This window comes from Gopherus flavomarginatus, chromosome 1 (assembly GCF_025201925.1).
Source record: "Gopherus flavomarginatus isolate rGopFla2 chromosome 1, rGopFla2.mat.asm, whole genome shotgun sequence".
Classification (NCBI taxonomy): Eukaryota; Metazoa; Chordata; order Testudines; family Testudinidae; genus Gopherus; species Gopherus flavomarginatus.
The window spans coordinates 89126998-89148145 of NC_066617.1; positions in this window are offsets into that span (position 1 = coordinate 89126998).

A 21148-nucleotide genomic window follows, 5' to 3' on the forward strand; every position below is an offset into this window, starting at 1 on the left:
AATGTGACGCCAATATTTAAAAAGGGCTCCAGAGGTGACCCCTGCAATTACAGGCCAGTAAGCCTGATTTCAGTACCAGGCAAACTGGTTGAACCTATAGTAAGAACAAAATTGTCAGACACACAGATGAACATAATTTTGGGGGAATAGTGAACAGGGAAATCGTGCCTCACCAATCTACTAGAATTCTTTGCGGGGGTCAACAAGCATGTCGACAAGGGGGAATCCAGTGGATATAGTGTATTTAGATTTTCAGAAAGCCTTTCAGAAGGTCCAAAGGCTCTTAAGCAAAGTAAGCAGTCATGGGATAAGAGGGAAGGTTCTCTCATGGATAGGTAACTGGTTAAAAGATAGGAAACAAAGGGTAGGAATAAATAGTCAGTTTTCAGAATGGAGAGAGGTAAACAGTGGTCTCCCACAGTGGTCTGCACTGGGACCAGTCCTATTCAACATATTCATAATTATATGGAAAACGGGGTAAACAGTGAGGTGGCAAAATTTGCATATCATACAAAACTACTCAAGATAGTTAAGTCCCAGGCAGACCCTGAAGAGCTACAAAAGGATCTTACAAAACTGGGTGACTGGACAACAAAATGGCAGATGAAATTCAATGTTGATAAATGCAAAGTAATGCCCACTGGAAAACATAATCCTAACTATACATATGAAATGATGGGGTCTAAATTAGCTGTTACCATTCATGAAAGAGATCTTGGAGTCATTGTGGATAGCTCTTTGAAAACATCCACCCACTCAGTGTTCTGTGACATTCAAAAAAATTAATAGAATGTTGGGAATCATTAAGGAAGGAATAGATAAGACAGAAAATATCATATTACCTCTATAAAAATCCATGGTATGCCCACATCTTGAATACTGCATGCAGATGTTGTTGCCCCATGTCAAAAAAGATATATTGGACTTGGAAAAGGACCAGAAAAGGGCAACAAAAATGATTAGGGGTATGGAACACCTTCCATATGAGGAGAGGTTAATAAGATTGGGACTTTTCAGCTTGGAAAAGAGATGACTAAGAGGGGATATGATAAAAGTATACAAAATCATGACTGGTGTGGAGAAAGTAAATAAGGAAGTGATGCACAGTCAAATTGTGGAACTCCTTGCCAGAAGATGTTGTGAAGGCCAATACTATAACAGGGTTTAAAAAAGAACTAAATAAGTTCATGGAGGATAGGTCCATTAATGGCTATTAGCCGGGATGATATCCCTAGCCACTGTTTGCCAGAAGCTGGGAACAGGCGACAGAGGATGTATCACTTGATGATTACCTGTTCTGTTCATTCCCTCTGGGGCACCTGACATTGGCCACTGTCGGAAGACAGGATACTGGGCTAGATGGACCTTTAGTCTGACCCCCCAGTATGACCATTCTTACGTTCTTATGAAAGGTTTCATAACCCATTACCACTCCTTTAAACCATACTTCCTGTCCCCCAAGCAAAGGAAGAGAGAAAGCAGAAGATTCTGAAAGTGAACCACTGGCTAGGTAAGTGGTGTAGTGTGGAAGGTTTTGGTTTTGTGGAATATTGGTCCACCTTCTATGGGCATAGGGGGATGTATACTTTAGATGACTTCTACCTCAGTAGAAGGTGGGGGCTAATCTACTCAGGGACAGGCTGGATATAGTAGTCAGAAGGGTATTAAACTAATAACAGAAGGGGAGTGTAAAAAGAGAGAAGATATGAGCACTCAGCACAAAATCAAGATTTGAGAGCAAAATTAATCAATGAACCAAAGGACAAGAAGAGAAGAAGTTATTTCATTGCCTATAAACCAATGCTGGGAGCCTGGGTAACAAACAAGAGAAACTGGAATTGCTTATTTATGAGCATAAATTTGATGTAGTTGATATTACTGAAACCTGGTGGGATGATTTTCATGACTGGAATGTTAAACTCAATTATTATAACCTATTTAGGAAGGATCGAGTGGGCAAAAGGGGAGGGAGAGTGGTATTGTGTGTCAAAAATGGCATTACCTGTTTCTGAGTCACTGATAACTCAGAAGAAAATCTTAAATGTTTGCGGACCAGTGTCCTAATGGATAAAGCACAAGAGAGGTGACACTAACTAATACCCTACAGACCATCAAATCACATTAGGGAACTAGATAACTGGCTCCTTCTGCACCTATCTGTGATGTGTAGGGGAAAAAAACTGTGATCATGGGGTACTTCAATTTGAGAGACATATACTGGAGGTCTCATTTTGCCAGTACTAAAACATCCTGGAATTTCTAAATGTTATAGATGACAATTTCCTATCTTAAAAAGTGTTGTATCCTACACAGAGGAATATCACATTAGACCTTCTCTTGCAAGAGGAATTGATTACAGAACTAGAAATTAATGGTAAGTTAGGTACAAGTGATCATGACTTGATCACATTTATAATGTGCAAACAGAATAAAACACAGACCAGTGGTATATATACTTGGTGCTTAAAAAGGGCCAATTTCACAAATCTGAAAACACTTACGAGCCACATTAGATGGAGGGAGGAATTTAATCAGAAAAATGTGAAAAATAATTGGGAACTGTTTCAAAACACTTAACTAGATTTCCAAAGAGCCATACTCCCACAATCGAGGAAGAAGATTGTATTGGTTAAAATAAGATTGTATTGGTTAAAATAAGATCTGGTTTAGAGGAGAAGTAAAGGTAGCTAAAATATATATATTATATATAGCTACCTTTACTTCTCCTCTAAACCAGATCTTATTTTATATATATTTATTATATATTTTATATATATATAAAATAACAAATGGAAGAAAAGAGAAGCTAGGAATGTAGAAAACTGATAAGGGAAGCAAAGGGACAGGGCACTAGGAGAAATCTATGTCCAGCACAGTTAAGGTCAATAAGATGGAGTTTTTAACATATATTAGGAACAAACAGAATCCTAACAACAGTCCATTACTAGATGAAAATGGTAGAATTATGAAGAATAATGCAGAAAAGACAGAATATTCTGTGTTTGGGGAAATACAGATGATATAATATCATAGGATAACACTCTTCAATCCACTTGTATCTCAGTAAAAAGGATAAACAACAGCTACTAGAATTAGACACTTTTAAATCAGCAAGTCTGGATAACTTGCATCCAAGAGTTTTAAAACAGCTGGCTGGGGAGCTTGCTGGACCATTAGTGTTGATTTTCTATAAGTCTTGGAACACTAAGGAAGTTCCAGAAGACTTTGAGAAAGCTAGTGCTGTGCCAATATTTAAAAAGAGTAAACAGGATGACCCAGGTAATTATAGATTTGTCAGTCTGACATCAATCCTGGGCAAGATAATGGAGCAGCTGATTTGGGACTTGATTAATAAAGAATTCTAGAAGGATAATATAATTAAAGCCAATCACCATGGGTTTATGGAAAACCAGATCATGTCAAGCAAACTAGATTTTTTTTATGAGATTATAAATTTGGTTGATAAAGTTAATAGGGTTGATCTAATATCATTGGCCTTCTGCAAGGCATTTCACTTGGTACTGCATGACATTTTGATTTAAAAAATTACAATGATATAAAATTAACGTGGCACACATTAAATGGATTAAAAGCTGGCTAACGGATAGATCTCAAAATGTAATTGTAAATGGGGAATCATGATCGGATGGATGTTTTTCTAGTGGGGTCCCACAGGGATCCGTTTTTGGCCCTACACTATTTAACATTTTAGGAACAAAGAATCTAGGCTATACTTACATGATGGGGGACTCTATCCTGGGAAGTAGTGACTAAAATATGTGGGGGTCATGGTGAATAATCTGCTGAGAATGACCTTCCCATGTGATGCTGTGGCCAAAAGAGCTAATGCGATCACTGGATGCATAAACGTGAATCTTGAGAAGGAGGAGAGAGGTTATTTTACCTCTACATTTTGCACTGTTGCAACTGCTGTTGAATACTGTGTCCAGTTCTGGTGTCCACAATTTGAGAAGGATGTTGATAAATTGGAGAGAGTTCAGAGAAGAGCCACAAGTATGATTAAAGGATTAGAAAACATGCCTTATAGTGATAGACTTAATGAGCTCAATCTATATAGCTTAACAAAGAAAAGGTTAAGGGATGATTTGATTACAGTCTATAAATACCTTCCTGGGGAACAAATATTTAATAATGGGCTCTTCAGTCTAACAGAGAAAGGTATAACTTGATCCAGGGGCTGGAAATTGAAGCGAGACAAAATTTGCACTTTATTTTCAGAATAAATTTTAACAGAGTAATTAACCACTAGAATAATAAAAAAAAGGGCAGTGGTGGATTCTCCATCACTGACAATTTTTAAATCAAGTTGAAATGTTTTTCTAAAAGATATGCTCTAGGAATCATTTTGAGGAAGTTCTATGGCCTGTATTATGCAGGAGGTCAGACTAGATGATCACAATTGTCCCTTCTGGACTTGGAATGTATGAATCTATTTACATTCTGATAATATATGAAATTAGTTAAATTAAATGTTTCTTCGTTACATTCTTTGCTGACACTGACAGAGCTCTCAGTATACACAAGGTCTCTTTTAGTGGTAGAGATCTAAGAATTTGTCAGTCTATCAACATATTGATAAAAAACAATTATTTGCCTCCTGGGGTATTCTCATATGTAATGGGAAAAGTTCCTTCTGCTGCATTGCACTCTCTACAGCTTTAGAATCTGTTGCCAACTGTTTAGCGTACAGCATTCCAGGAGTGAAAAATAACTTGGGAGAGTTTCAACAGCATTTCACTCAGATTATGGGTCCTCTATATTTTTTTATACCTGGAGGAAAGTAGTATCATAAGGGAATAATTACTTAGGCTTCATTAAGTTATTTCTCCTGTACATGCTGTGCAGTGTTTTTAATTATTTGTAGCAATAGTATTGGATACTTCTGATAATATTTAATTGTAACTATGACAAATGGAATTACCATGCTTGAAGGTATGTATAGTTTTCAGGAAACGTTGACCTAAAGGAATCCATATAAATTGGTATTTGGTAAGAAATGTTTGCTTTCATTTGGTAGTATGAAATTAAAATATTATCTCAAGGAGGTCTCCATCCTATTTATTCTTCCTCATCAAAGATCATACAGGAGATTAAAACACTATTTTATGTCACAGAATAACAGTACTTATTGCAGATAAGCAGTGGACTGATGAAAATTATTCTATACAAAACTGCTTTAGCTGTTGACACCAAACTTCCAAGTAACATATTGGGCTACATACTAATTATGCACATCTATGTCTTCATGTTATTTTTTTGAGACACTGAGCCAGCAAAGGTTAAGCAACCAGCAGGCTGGTTGAACTGAAAGCAACCTTTAGGGACATATTCAAAGAGTATTGAAATGGTAAACAGGGCCATTCCTTGTAGATAGTTAGCAAAGCCATGTTACATAGACTAGAGTTCTTGAAATGTAAGCCTGTACTGTTAGAGAATCCGAAGAAGATACCAATTGTATTTGTCTATGTTTACCATAATGTTGTTAGTAGTTTAACAATGTGATCTAATTAGCTTGTAGATGCTAAACTCCTTTTCCTGTCTATAATACTTCACTACTATATTATATTGATTCAGAGATCAAAAGGTGATATCAACATTTAGATGGAACATGTGTAATAATATCATTGTCTTTATTTCTCCTATGAAGTGCTTGAATGGTTAATTGCCTTAATCTACTGAATGCAACTAGTTATCGGTGTATGCCTAGGAAATAAGGATTTACTTCAAAGCATCAATGTACATTACCTATTCTTCATCTAAAGAATGCCTGCTATGATCATTTGCTGCCAAGAGGCTTATTAGATGAACTTCAGCTATAAATGAACTTTAAGGCCTAATCCTTACTATTTCAGATCTGCTTTTGCCAAGGAAAGTCTAAATTGCAAGACTGAGATCTCCAGGTTTGTTTTGGATTAACCCTGTAATTTCTCATGGAAGAATTTGAACAAACTCTATGCATGGACTGGTTATTGGACTATAACTTTTAAAATTAATTCCAGAAGGATTTTTACAAATCAGCAGCCTCACCATCTCAGCTATGAAACTGACCTAAGAACTTTATTCATATCTGTATATATAATGATCTTTTAACCACAGTAATTTTTTTTTAATAAATCTTACATTTAGTTAATAAGAATTGGCTGTAAGCGTGTATTTGGGAGGATATGAAATATTCATTGACAGGTAGATAATGTGTCTGATCTCTTGGGATTGATAGAACTTTATATAGGGTGAATAAGCTTAAGTAACCCCCATCATATAGGCTTGGCTGTCTGGGTGGGAGGAAAAGGCTGGGTTGCTTTAAGGGAACTGCCAAGAAACCAAAACACAATTAGTAAGGTATTACAGAAGCTGTTTGATTACTGGCTTGGTGAAATCTAATTATAGAATAAACCACCAGTTTTAAGGATCATGTGCCCTATTCTTTGGAGTTTGCCCTGACTGAGCATTCTCAGTGTCATTCCGTGCCCCTCCCACCCCCCAACCATGGTCACAGTATGTAAAGTGTATTTAAAATCCACATGCACTCAAAAAAACTCTCTACTACAGTCAAGCACTTCTTATCTTAACTTACTGGGCCCTTTCCAACTCTGACCTTCTTACTTAGTAACCCAAAACATCTTTGCCCCCACCTAAACCTGGGGTTAGATGCCCATATCTAAGTTTTGTCTCATGTGACTGTCCCAATCTGGTAGCTCTGCTCAGAGCCCACCTACCAGATCATGTCCATTCAAACTCCAGCCACAGGAAGAGGAGGTGATAGTTCCCACCTTATAACTTTTAACCCAGTGGTCAGAGCACTCACGTGGGATGTGGGAGACTGAGGTTAAATTTTGTCCTTTCTGCCAGAGAGTAGAAAGGATTTGAACAAGGGTCTCCCACCTTTCAGGAGCATGCTCTAAACACTAAACTATGGGATATTCTGATATGGGGCTCTGTTGAAGCTGTTTCAATGTGGTTAAATAAATAAATAGTCATTGGAGCAGGATTATTGCACTCTGGGCTTCCCATATAGGGCCCTACCCATTCCCATGCTCTTTCTCTGGTCCATTGACTTTTCCTCTGTGAATAAATACATAATTAGTTACTGAGCCTGTGACAGAGTGCTGGGATCAACCACTGATGCAGTACTCTGGTCTCTGCAATTACAAAATAGTTGCTCTGGAGTAGTCCTGATTAGGAAGAGCTGTGCCTAATTAGTAGATTAGTATGAGCTGAGGAGAGCCTAAAAGGCTAATTAGTCCATTACCCAAGAGACAGACAAAGCACAGGAAAGAAGTGATCAGAGGGAAGAGAGGCTGGCAGGCTTTTTGGAGCAGGAACAGGAGCCATCTCTATCTCTCAGGGAGAAAATACCTTGTATAACCTCCCCTTAGCCAAATGAGCAAAGGATTGTACGATATTAGAATCCTGACATAGGCAGTAAGGAAACTTTCATAGGTTTGTATAGGTAGTGGAGAGAACACAGTGAAGTAAATGATGAGGTGTTTGACTAGAGGAAGGCCTCTGAGTGGTCTGTTGCTTGAAAAGAGACGGGGGGGTGGGACCCCACCCTGTCATGAGGCCAGAGAAAGTGACTGATCAGGCTCCCTTTAACCACCACCCACCCTCACTGAGACTTAGCACAGGGCCCAGCAGCCCATTTACACACATACACGCTGTCATAAACAGATAGCTAAGGGTTAATGTCTCTTTCACCTGAAGCACCTGACCAGAGGACCAATCAGGAAACCGGATTTTTTCAACTTTGGGTGGAGGGAATTTTGTGTCTGAGTCTTTGTGTCTGTCTGCCTGCTTTCTCTGAGCTTTGGAGAAGTACTTTCTACTTTCTAGTCTTCTGTTTCTAAGTGTAAGGACAAAGAGATCAGATAGTAAGTTCTATGGTTTCTTTTCTTTGGTATTTGCATGAATATAAGTGCTGGAGTGCTTTGATTTGTATTCTTTTTGAATAAGGCTGTTTATTCAATATTCTTTTAAGCAATTGACCCTGTGTTGTATCATCTTAATACAGAGAGCACATTTGTATGTATTTTTCTTTCTTTTTATATAAAGCTTCCTTTTAAGACCTGTTGGAGTTTTCTTTACTTCAGGGAAATTGAGTCTGTACTCACCAGGGAATTGGTGGGAGGAAGAAATCAAGGGGAGATCTGTGTGTTGGATTGCTAGCCTGACTTTGCATTCCCTCTGGGGAATAGGAAAGTACTTTTTGTTTTCAGGATTGGGAACAGAGAGGGGGAGTCCCTCTGTGTAGTTTCACAGAGCTTGTGTCTGTGTATCTCTTCAGGAGCACCTGGAGGGGGGAAGGGAAAAAGGATTATTTCCCTTTGTTGTGAGACTCAAGGAATTTGGGTCTTGGGGTCCCAGGGAAGGTTTTTCAGGGGGACCAGAGTGTCCCAAAACACTTTAATTTTTTGGGTGGTGGCAGCAGGTACCAGGTCCAAGCTGGTAACTAAGCTTGGAGGTTTTCATGCTAACCCCCATATTTTGGACGCTAAGGTCCAAATCTGGGACTAAGGTTATAACATGGTGGCAGCGGTGGGATCTTTGGCTGTCCTCGGTTGTAGGGTTTATGGTCTGTGTGCCCCCTGGGGTAATCGTTCCCCTTGACAGTAGCTTTTTTGCTTTTTGCCAGTTCCATCCATTTGGCTTCAATCTCCCCCGCCTCAGCGATATCTTTGGGATTTCCATCTTGTATGTACCGTGTGATGTTTTCAGGAACACCATCCAAGAACTGCTCCATTTGTATGAGGAGGTTTAGTTCTTCCAAGGTTTGAATGTTGTTTCCTGTTATCCAGGCCTCATAGTTTTTTGCAATGTAGTAGGCGTGTTTGGGAAATGACACCTCGGGTTTCCACTTTTGGGTTGTGAAGCGCCGTCGGGCATGATCTGGGGTTATCCCCATTCGGTATCTGGCCTTGGTTTGAAAAAGTTTATAGTCATTCATTTGCAGCTTAGGCATTTGAGCTGCCACCTCTGCTAAAGGTCCACTGAGCTGTGACCTCAATTCTACCATGTACTGGTCTTCGGGGATGTTGTACCCAAGACAGGCTCTTTGAAAATTTTCCAAGAAGGCCTCGGTGTCATCACCTGCCTTGTAGGTGGGAAATTTCCTGTGCTGTGGAGCAATATTTGGCGCCGGGTTGTTAGGGTTGGCTGGCACAGGCAGCCCAGCTTTTGCCAACTCCAGTTCATGTTTTCTCTGTTTTTCCTTTTCTTCATTCTCTTTTTGGTGCTTTTCCATTTCTCGGTGGTGGGCCGCCTCCTCTTCTTCTTGCTTCCTTCTGTGGGCCAACTCTTCTTCTGCTTGTTTCCTTCGGTAGGCTACCTCTTCTTCTTCTAGTTTTCTTTTGTGTGCTGCCTCTTGGGCTGCCTGTTCTCTTTGGAAGGCTGCCAGTTTGATGCTTTCTTCCTTTTCTTTCATCTCCATCTCTTTCTGTTTTATTTCCAGTTGTCGCCTGTGTTCAGCTTCTTTGAGTTGCTCTTCGGCCTCAATTTTTGCCTTAGAAGTCATGATTCCTGTTTTCTTGTGTTGGGGTGCCCTCCGGTGTTTATCTTCTGAACTGCAGGCTCTCTGTTGCCTCCTGAAGTCTGCCTAGCAACAGTGCTTTTTTCCTTTTCTCTCTCTAGCTAATGTTCAATGAAAGGAAACCAGAAAAACCACTTTATTTGCATGCATATAAGTGCTGGTACTTGCCTCCTAATGGGAGGGCTATTGCATGACAAAAGACCCTCAACAGTCTCTTAATGGCTTCTCGCTTAACATGCAAGCCACAAACTGCCAGAGAGAGCAGAAAAAAAAATTCTCTCTGGTTCCCTTTTAAAACCAAACTGTTTCTCTCTGCTAAAAAGCCCTTAGCAGAGAAAAGAAAAATATAATATTCCTTCTGGATTCTGTCTATATCCCACCTGCTGCCACTCATGTTATAACCTTAGTCCCAGATTTGGACCTTAGCGTCCAAAATATGGGGGTTAGCATGAAAACCTCCAAGCTTAGTTATCAGCTTGGACCTGGTACCTGCTGCCACCACCCAAAAAATTAGAGTGTTTTGGGGCACTCTGGTCCCCCTGAAAAACCTTCCCTGGGACCCCAAGACCCAAATTCCTTGAGTCTCACAACAAAGGGAAATAATCCTTTTTCCCTTCCCCCCTCCAGGTGCTCCTGAAGAGATACACAGACACAAGCTCTGTGAAACTACACAGAGGGACTCCCCCTCTCTGTTCCCAATCCTGAAAACAAAAAGTACTTTCCTATTCCCCCAGAGGGAATGCAAAGTCAGGCTAGCAATCCAACACACAGATCTCCCCTTGATTTCTTCCTCCCACCAATTCCCTGGTGAGTACAGACTCAATTTCCCTGAAGTAAAGAAAACTCCAACAGGTCTTAAAAGGAAGCTTTATATAAAAAGAAAGAAAAATACATACAAATGTGCTCTCTTTCTCTCTCTATTTGTGAATTGCTAAATGGAGATGGGCACCTCCCTGAAGCCATGACCTATCTCAGAGAGGATCAGGTATTGCACACACTCGACTCATCACCAGCTCTCATTGGCTAGTTTAGGTGGCTCCTAGCCTAGTGTGGTTGCTTTTGTGGATCCACTGCAAGGTGCCTATTTCTTCCCATTCACTGTATAGGAAGTCTAGGCATCTAACTCAAGCTTTGCAGATCGCAGTGTTGTTCCTGTGATTTTATAGGCAACTAGAAGTTAGTTGTTGCAAACCCAAACTTTGCAACACCTAAGACCCCGTGTGGATCCAGACTGGAATGTTCCCCTCAAGTGATCCATAACGTTACTACTGTGATGGAATAGGAGCTGCTCTGTAATAATTTATTAATATTGTATTTTGATCTGATTATTGGGAGTTTTATTGCATAAATATATTGGTTTAGTTTAATATGAGGCTGTAAGAAAAAACACAACAGGAAGAAGGATGTCTCAAGATAAGCCACTTGAGAGCTGTTAAGAGATAATGCCAGGATAGAAAAAGACTTGGGAAACAAAAGATCAGAAGAATTGTAGCAGGTTTAAAAAAGAAGAGTGTGGAGGTAGTTGTTCAGAGAAATGAAGCAGAGGCACTCACAGGGTTGTCAGAAGAAGTTAGGCCTTCCTCAGTTACCTGGATGGTAACCCTTTCGGTAAGACAGATGTGCATGTAGACAGTTTGGGGTTTCTTAAATTCTTTTTATCTAAATGCTTTGTTCCTACTGTTAGAATACAGATGCTCCCCAACTTTCATAAGCATTCTGTTCTGGAAGAAGGGCAGAACTGTAGGCATCCAAACTCTGTTGGACCTGCAGGGTAAGCACAATTGATATACAAGGTACTGTAGCCCAGGGCCTTTGTCTGAGAGTGGGATAACTGCAGAATTCCACACCAGGAGAGATAAAGGTAAAATGGATGAATTCAGAGAAACCAGGGAGGGGAGAGAATCCAGCTAGCCTTGTAACCAAGACAACTGCTTTCTTCTCCTTCAAATGCTTTCTTAAGATACATTTCTGCTATAAGGCCTACAATAAACCAGCCAATGTTTAAACAGCTATGATGTGTGGGAGTTATGTAAAGTCAACCTTCATTTATTTATTTGTGGATGCAATTATAACGTTCCATAATGTAAGTAAAAACTGAAGATATCGCATTGTCTTGTTCTCTTGCATTGTGGTAGGGTGTGCAAATCCCACACTGAAGAGAAATGGGTCAAGGGGCTGCTTCTGGCTCCATCCTTCCCTACACAGCCTGAACAGGCTGGAGGAGGAGGTTAAAAAGGAGAGCAGAGTAGCTCAATGGCATGTAGCTAATGGAGGTGAGCTAATCTACACTCTGAAGTCCTGGGAAGGAACACCACAGGAGCTCTTGGCTGAGGCCTGGTGAGAATGACCTGATTAAGCCTGAAAAGAAGGACTGGTGACTCTTTATAGGTTAGAGACAATCTTTGTGTTTAGTTCTTTACTTTAACCTGTGGGAGGAGATGGGACTGGTAGGAAGTGATCCTGGGAGGCAGCCACATAACTCCTGAGGGTGCAGGACTTATCTGCCTACCATTGCACCCAGGATCAAAGCCCAGCGGAGAGGGTGGGCCTGGGCTACCCTACCAACCCTTAAAGAGGAACAACTATGGAAGTCTATCCCTTGGCAGGCAACCTAATTTAGAGTTAATTTACCATCTGAAACACACAGATTAGTGAAAAGTTCAGTTAGACATTGAAGAAATTCATAGCATCAGAACATCACTGCGACCAGTTATTTCCACTGCTGCTGTTTGCCATCAGAGAGGCTCCGCAAGTGTCTGTGGCACTCTCTCCATTTGAGCTGCTATATGGGAAGACAACCTTGTGGGACTTCAGACCTCCTCCAAGAAACATGAGAGGAACAAGGCCCAAAGACAACATATGTGGTACAGTACATACTCCAACTGTGAGAAGAGTGTAAGACTTTAGGGGACTTTCTTGGTTTTGTTGGGCCTTCAATAAATGACCTATAATAAAGGAGCCCATCTACAAGAATTTAGATCCATTGACCAGTACTATTATTGCTGCTGGGTTAGGAATCAAATTGGCCTAGTGGCAGGGGCCATTTGAGATACAAAGAGGCTAATTGACTATGAAATTCAACAACTGGAGAAGAAAAAAGGAAACACAACTGTACCACATTAACCTTTGGGAGGCTTGTAATGATCAAGAAGGACTCCTCATAACACCTATCCACCTGAACTAGGACCTCATGCACTCAAGACCCCCAATCCATGCCGATTGGAGAAGAGCATCAACCAGAACAGAAAGCCCAAATACCGCAGTTGATTGAATCTTTCCCCGCAGTATTTTCAACCTTACCAGAGCAGGCTCACCTGGCCTACCATCACATAGACAGAACCAGGACACCAGATCTGTGAGAACCCACACCTGCTCCCGTGGAAGATGCAGGATACTGTCTGAAAGGTAAATGCAATAATGAAGTTTGATGCCTATCCTATGCTCAAAGCTGGATGAGTTGATAGAAAAGCTGGAAGCTACCAAGTACATCTCTATCCTAGACCACACAAAAGGGTACTGGCAGATCCCACTGACCTCTGAGTAGAAAACTGTTCCCCCAGGAGATGGCATACTCGGTGACTGGAAAACAAGCCTTGGTCATGAAATAGGCTGTGGATGCCCTATGATACTATTTGTGGAAATCCCCTTCTCACCCGTAATGGATCACACCCCTCTCTGCTGGTTGAACACCATGAAGGGTGCCAACCCAGGAATTATGTGGTGGTGCCTATCCTTACAACTATACAGTTTTCAGATACTACCCCAAGCTGAGAAGGCCCACGAAAATATGGATTTTTTTCTCTCAAAAGGATGGGGAACTCAATGCTGATTACAAGACACCCTCCCCCTCCAAACAGGATCCGGGATGTGATGGTGTACACAAACTCCACACTGGAGAGGAAAGGGTTAAGGAACTGCTCTGGGCCCAGACAGCCCCACCCTACTGGAAATGTAAAGCCTGAATAGGCTGAAGGAGGAGCTTACAAAGGGGAGCAGAGTAGTTCAGTAGCAGGCAGATAGTGGAGGTGAGCTAATTTAGCTTCTGGGAAGGAACACTGCAGGGGCTCTTGCTACCTTGGGCCTGGTGAGAGTGATCTAATCAAGCCTGCAAAGAAGGACTGGTGACTCTTTATAGGTCAGAGACAATCTTTGTGTTTAGTTCTTTACTTTACCCTGTAGGAAGGAAGGGGACTGGTAGGAAGTGATCCAGGAAAGCAGACACATAGCACTTGAGGGTGCAGTACTTATCTGCCTACCAGGATCAGAGCCTGGTGGAGAAGGTGGGCCTGGGCTCCCCTACCAACCGCTAAAGAGGGACAACTACAGAAGTCTATCCCTTGGCAGGCAATCTAATAGGGAGAAGACACTGAAGATACATGGGTCCAGACCACAAAACTCTGACCCAAGTGGGAAGCCCAGAATCTCTTACTTAATCCTGAAGACTTCTCCCATTACTGCTCTTTGTGTATATACCAAAAGGAGTAGACTTGAAAAAGTGACCTGCCAGAGAGCGGAATCACTGAAAGGACAGACCACAGCAGGGCAGAGCAGTAGTAAGAAAGTGGAACACCTGGGATGAAGTCAACCTGCCACACCCTCAATTGACCACTAGGAAGCACTGGTGGTGAGTGTTCCCCTTTACTTCCACCCTTGTTCTGATGCTCATTTTCTTATATTGCAAGCTCTTGGGTGCAGGGTTCATATCTATCTCTAGGGGTTTGTACAGTAATTAACACAATGAGGGACCTCGTCCTGATTGGGATTTCTGTGTGCTCTGTACTGCCATAATATGTCACTTATTGTCGAAGTTCAGGCACAGCCTAAAGGCCATAATTCACCCTCATTTTACATATGCAGATCTGAATTGTAGGCATGTTCTGATCAAGTGTTCTGACAGGCATGCCATATTACAAAGACTCATTATTTGGTACAGATAAGCCAGCTCTCTTCTTGGCTCACTGTAATTTTTACAGTTTCAGCCTTCCCCTCCCCCCTCCTTTTACTTTGTCAGACAAACTTAGCTCATATTGAGAAGGGAGAGAAACGGGGAGCCTCTGGAACATATTGCAACAGCCTGAAGCACTTAGCAACAGCGAGAGTGTGGGATGCTGTGACAGCAGCATGTGTGCAGAATCTAGTGAGCTCAAGAAGGCAATTTGGGAAAGAAGAGCTTTTAGTTTGTTTCTCTTTTTGTAAATTGTGAAGAGGTTTTGGAGTGTGAGCTCACTAAGGACTGAAGTTACTATCTTTGTGAAAACACTATTCTTGATGTGACTGTGTCTCAACCTCATGTGGTAACAGTTACTCGAGGGTATTGAATTTATTCTGAATTTTCCTTCCATATCTCTTGTTTTTCTGAAACCCTTTTGTTGTATGGGATGTAAGGTTAAGTTACGTTTTTTTGTCTATGTCCTGTAGCACAAACTAATAGGATAGGGTTGTTTGTTATTTTTATAAAGAGATGCAATATACACAGTATTAAGATATGCAACTAACATTATTCTCTTTGTGAATACAGGGAAAACACTAATAGGTGGGCAGGGTAACCACATGTACACATAAGAGTGTTTTACCAAAGATTCCTACCACTGCTACCACAACTTCAGATGCACAGGTGGAAACCTTTGTGTAGGGGTCTGGTATTTTTATTACTACATCAGTTAAATGTGAATATGAGCACTGGTGGGAATTTTGTGCTACAATGCCCAAGTATAGCTAAGGCTAGTCTGACCTTTCAAGTATGACATTTTGGGGGACAAGAGAGACTAATTCTATTTAGGTCATCTCTTGAACATGAAATATGTAAAAAGCAGCCTTACACTATGGTGACAAGGACTTCAAAAATGTAATTATCAGCAGTGTTTTATAAAATGGTGTTATAAAAAAATCAGAGTTTGAAGAGTGGATGGGATTCTTTCTATAGGTCTTCACTGGGAGACAATTGCAGTCGTTGAGACCCTCCTTAGGCAACTGAAAACTGAAGTCCATTTGCAAATCGATAAAGTGAAGAAAATTGTCCACTTAACAGCTGAAGGATAAAAACCGGGATCAGAATTTATTAGCTCATTGTACAAAAATGTGAAGAGCCATTTTATAATAGCAATAGCACACTTCAAATAGTACAATTTTATTTATGCTCATACTAATCCGCTGATTGAAGATACTTGAGTCTTTAGACTCTTGCTTCACAGAAAACCTAAATCATGCAACTCTTCAGAATCACTGACTTTAGGTTTTTGTGGGGGGTATGCTTACTTCTATATTTGTATTCATTTATTGATGATATGCTCACGCTGTATCTTACTAGATAGAGATGCACATATATGGGTTTATACACAAACTTGTTCCACTGAATTGCAAAATGAGTGAGAATTTTAGTCCCCCATTCTGCTCTTAGTACCTCTCTCTCTCTCTCTGAGTCAGGATCCAAATTCAGCCCTTTCTTGGAGTTTGCTTTTATTATTCATTTACCAACAAAACAGAAGTCTCAGCCTAAACTTTCACCTCCATTTGGCTTGTTCATAGGGTATTTCTCTTCAGAACAACTCTGCCTCAATAAGATGCTTAAATACTTTTTGTACTCATGGGGTGAAGTTAATAGGACTCACCTAGTTTGAGTCAGGAGAAATAAATCTACATTTCTGTACAGGGTCCTAGTGCTTGACAATCTTTTGTAACTATAAAATTGCATCAGTGGCAGTTCATAACAGGTGAGGCACAAATCTCAAAATAGTTATTTCCACTCATGCCAGATGTATAACTATTAAAAGTGTGCCTTATTTATAGTGAAGTAGCAGCCAGTACATGGGGGAGCTAGTGCCACCACTGCTGGTGCTGCTGCTACCTAGACCAGCACAGGGGTGGAGCATGAGGCAGGCCCAGGGCTTGGGAGTGGTTTCTTGTACACGCACATGAGGCATCCCTTGGGACTGTCACCTGATGTGCTGGAATTACCTATAAACCCATTTTCCCTGACAGTCTGGGACTCCAGAACCCTGCCTTGTTGAGCCAGACACACTAGCCTGCTGAAACACAGACCCAGGTCTGGTCCAGGACCCTGAAACTACAGACTTTAACCCAAAAACTGCTCAGCAGGTCATCTATCTCCAGCACCCAGACACCCAGTTCCCAATGGGATCCAAACCCCAACTAAATCCATTTGACTCTGTAGAAAGCGTATACAGGGTAAAACTCATAAATTGTCTGCCCTCTATATCACTGATAGAGAGATATGCACACCTGTTTGCTCCCTCAGATATTAATCACTTACTCTGGGTTTACTAATAAACGAGTGATTTTATTAAGTATAAAAGGTAGGATTTAAGTGGTTTCAAGTAATAACAGAACAAAGTAAGTCACCAAGAAAAATAAAGCAAAAACACGCAAGTCTAAGCCTAATACATTAAGAAACTGATTACAGGTAATAACTCACCCTCAGAAATGTTCCAATAAGCTGCTTTCACAGACTAGACTTCTTCCTAGTCAGGGCCCAATGCTTTCCCTGGTACAGGCCTTGTTAGTTCCAGCAGACATCTCAGTTGGTAAGCAGGGGTTTTCTCATGACTGGCAGCCCCTTTTGTCCTGTTCCATCCCCTTTTATAGCTTTGGCACAAGGCAGGAATCTTGTGTGTGCTTGTCCCCACCCCATCAACAGAAAAGTACAAACATTAAGATGGATTCCAATATCATGTGACATAGTCACATGTCACTGTCAGACCCCGTAGTCTCCATTCTTCTTGGGAATATTTTTTGTCTCTCTAGGTCCCCACCCCTCCTTCTAAATGGAAAAGCACCAGATCTAAGATGGATTCCAGTTCAGGTGACATGGTCACATGTCACTGTAAGACCTCCTTCATCATCACCTAGGAGCTGGCCAACAGGTACACAGGAAGGCTTGTAGATAAACAAACCCATTCACAGTTCATTGATTCTGAAGCACCCTTAAATGATTTTCATTTAATATGTTTACATCAGTAATACAAGTTTATATCTTCTTCTAACTCCAGACATAGAAATAATATATGCAAACAAATAGGATGAACACACTCAGTAGATCATAAGCTTTGTAATGATACCTTACAAGAGACCTTTTGCATGAAGCATATTCCAGCCAGCGGTGGCTCCAGGCAACAGTGCTCCAAGCACGTGCCTGAGGTGGCAAGCCGCAGGGGGCGCCCTGCCGGTCCCTCTGAGGGCGGCAATCAGGGAGCCTTCAGCGGCTTGCCTGTGGGAGGTCCGCCGGTCCCGCAGATTTGACAGCAATTTGGCAGCAAGTACGTGGAAGCCATGGGACTGGTGGACCTCCCACAGGCAAGCTGCCAAATCCGTGGGACTGGAGACCTCCCACAGGCATGTCACCAAAGGCTGCCTGCCTGCCTGCCTGCCATGCTTGGGGCGGCAAAAAAAACTAGAGCCGCCTCTGATTCCAATTACATAGTATTTACACTCATAAGCATATTTCCATAAAACATTATGGAGTGCAATATCACAGCCCTTATAAACTGACTCCTGGGCATTGTAAATTGCCATGGTAACAAGGCAGCTTCTTGAGGCACTAATTGTCATACCAAGATCTGAGCCTCCCGCAGCGCTACATTCTTCAAAGTTTTGGGTGTTTCATTTTGCTATCAGAGAGAGTGAGGTGTAACATTTAAATCAAATCATAGTTAGTACTTAAATCCATATATATTTATCAGCTAAATAAAGAATATTCAAAATGTATTGTGTAGCTTTTTGGAATTTTTGGTGCGGCTGTGCTTCCCTTGCTTGGGCTGAGCTGCCTCTGGATTGCATTCTTTCCAACTGATCTCAAGGGCAATATCTCTAAGATAGTTAATCTATTATATTTTACAATTTATTAACAAGATATCAGAGTAAAACAGAGGTTTTGAAACTGTGGGGTGCACCAGCCCAGGAGGGCACAGAGGAATGTTCGGGGGGGCGAGTGGCAAGAGCAGGTGGCTCGGGCCAGTCTCCCCACCTGGGGTTAGGGAGGGAGCACCACCTCCACCCCGACTCTTTTTTTTGTCTTGGGTGAGGGGGCATGATCAAAAATTGTAACTCAAAGCGGGGGCTCAGCTCAAAGTTTGAATATCACTGGAGTAGAAGAACGGGGATTAGAAGCATTCACTACCTCCCACACATCCCCCAGGAAAGAAAGTGTGATTCATCCCTGAGCCTTAGTGTTCTGAGCCTGATGACTCACACAGGCTAATTACCTGCAATCCTAAGGGTCCAACCAATCCACAAGCAAGAGTCTAAGCAGGTGATCCCAAAGCAAGTATATAGACTCCTAATGAAAGCAGCTACTCCAGTCTGGTCAACATTATTAGCTTGTTGGGGATACTCCTAGCTACCTGGTAGTTCTGACAGACTGCTCCAGCTCCAGTCTGCACCTGCCATGGCTGCTAACCTAGCCGTCCTGAAAGATAGAAAGAAAAATTCAATAAAATTATACTCTTCCGGTAGAATAAAATTAGATGAAAAAATAACTGTAGCAAAGGGAACTAGCACAGGAAAGGAAAAGGATATGTGTCAGCCTTCTGAAATGCATTGTATCAAGCAATGGAAACACAGTGTCATTTGCTGCATTAGTTTTGCACAGTGTATCGGACACTAAAAATAGTATTTGGTTAAATGGGCTCAGCACACCTTGCATGAAGAATCTGGATGCTGGTGTTTTTCTTCAAAAACAGAAGTGGAAAGAATGTTATGACATTTTCAGGACAAAGCGTAAAGAAAGGCTTGCTTCAACTATAGTTCTCAGATAACATTGGGGTTTAGAAAAAAGCTTGCCTCCACTGTCTTAATGGCCAACTAGGTAACAAGACTACACAAACTCTCCCTCACAAGCTCAGTTTGTGGAGGCACAGGCTCATATATCAGGCACCTCTAGCAATCATCAGCTTGTTACAAAAAAGGGCTGTCAGCATTCCTGTGGGGAACACCTGCACATCCGTCCATTCTTATTAAAAGTTGGCAGTTGAGCAGGAGTTTTAATCTTCATGCTAGAAACTACCTTTCCTTCCTTCATGCCATTGCACTGCTTGATAATGGTCTCTTATTACATATATTGTAACAAAATAGACCATAATATATATAAATAATATACATACACAGAGAAAAGACTGTCCATAAATAATGTGTAAGTGTGTGTGTATATATCTATATAAGGGCTATCAAGTGATTAAAATTTGTGATTAATTGAGCGATTAAAAAAGTATTAGTGATTAATGGTGTGATTAATGATGCTATTAAACAATAATAGAATACCATTTGTTTAAATATTTTTGGATGTTTTCTACATTTTCAAATACAACGCACAATACCACATGTACAGTGCTCACTTTGTATTTATTTTTATTACAAATATTTGTACTGTAAAAAACAAAAGGAATATTTTTCAATCCACTTAAGTACTGTAGTGCAATATCTTTATCATGAAAGTTGAACTTAAATGTAGAATTATGTACAGAAAATAACTGCATTCAAATCAAAATATGTAAAACATGAGCCTACAAATCCACTCAGTCCTACTTCTTGTTCAGCCAATTGCTCAAACAAACTTGTTTACAGTGTCATGTGAAAGTAAAAACATGTGTTTGCATGGCATTGCAAGATATTTACATGCCAAATGTGCTAAAGATTCATATGTCTCTTCATGCTTCAATTACCATTCCAGAAAACATGCATCCATGCTGATGATGGGTTCTGCTCAATAATGATCCAAAGGTGTGCATATGGACGCATGTTCATTTTCATCATCTGAGTCAGATGCCACCAACCGAAGGCTGATTTTCTTTTTTGATGGTTCAGGTTCTGTAGTTTCTGCATCGGAGTATTGCTCTTTTAAGACTTCTGAAAACATGCTCCACACCTCGACCTCCCATATTTTGGAAACCTTGGGTTGAGTGCTGTAGCTATCTTTAGAAATCTCACATTGGTACCTTCTTTGCGTTTTGTCAAATCTGCAGTGAAAGTGTTCTTTAAAGGAACAACATGTTCTGGGTCATCATCTGAGACTGCTATACCATGAAATATATGGCAGAATGTGGCTACAACAGAGCAGGAGACATACAATTCTCCCCCACAGAATTGAGTCACAAATTTAACTAACATTTTTTTAACAAGCATTATCACAATGGAAGCATGTCCTCTGGAATGGTGGCTCAAGCATGAAAGAGCATATGAATGTTTAGCATATTTGGCAAGTAAATACCTTGCAATGCTGGCTACAAAAGTGCCATGTGAATGACTGTTCTCACCTTCATGTGACATTGTAAATAAGAAACAGGCAGCATTATCTCCCATAAATGTAAACAAACTTGTCTTACCAATTGGCTTAACAAGAAGAAGATCTGAGTGGACTTGTAGGCTCTAAAGTTTTACATTGTTTTGTTTTTCAGTGCACATATGTAATAAAAAACCTCTAAACTTGTAAGTTGAACTTTCATGATAAAGATATTGCACTACAGTATTTGTATGAGGTTAATTGCATGAGTGCAAATATTTGTAATAAAAATAATATAAAGTGAGCACTGTACACTTTGATTCTGTGTTGTAATTGAAATCAATATATTTGAAAATGTAGAAAAACATCCA